Source organism: Sarcophilus harrisii, chromosome 2 (genome assembly GCF_902635505.1).
Source record: "Sarcophilus harrisii chromosome 2, mSarHar1.11, whole genome shotgun sequence".
In the NCBI taxonomy this organism is placed as follows: domain Eukaryota; kingdom Metazoa; phylum Chordata; class Mammalia; order Dasyuromorphia; family Dasyuridae; genus Sarcophilus; species Sarcophilus harrisii.
Window position 1 is genome coordinate 637,776,452 of NC_045427.1, and position 651 is coordinate 637,777,102.

Below are 651 nucleotides of genomic sequence, written 5' to 3' on the forward strand. Positions count from 1 at the left end.
TTTTAAACAGAAACCCTGAGCTCTTCCCCTCTCAGACTGATTTCTCTTTTTCTTTTCTTTTTTTAACTAAGTGAAAGAAGCCATTCTTTGTCTCATTCATACCTATCCTTAATAACTGATTGGACTTTGTCTCATGTCTTGAAGATTTTAGCTTAGAAAGCCCAAGGCTTCCATGGCATCTTGGGTCATATCTATTGTCCAAATCTCTATCTTGATACTGGATCCGAGTGCCGCCAGAGGAGAAGATGAGGCTGGTGACTGCACAGTCCTCCCTCATTTAAATCCAATTCACTTGCATGTCATGATCATTTCCCTGATGTCATGATCCTCTTTGATAATGAAGGACAAATAGCAATAGACTACACACACACATACATTAAATATAAGTATATATATATATATATATATATATACATATACATATATATGTGTGTGTGTGCGCACATGTATATACAACCATATGTATATAACATAGGATATAACTATATGATATTAATTTGTAATGTAACAATAAATGTGTGTGTATAACATATACATATTTATATAAATTGGATATAGTCTCAAGGAGAAGACATTAGCATTAAGGCAGACCAGCAAAGGCATTATCTAATTTCACAGATTAGGAAACTAAAGTGGAGACAAGTTGAAAGA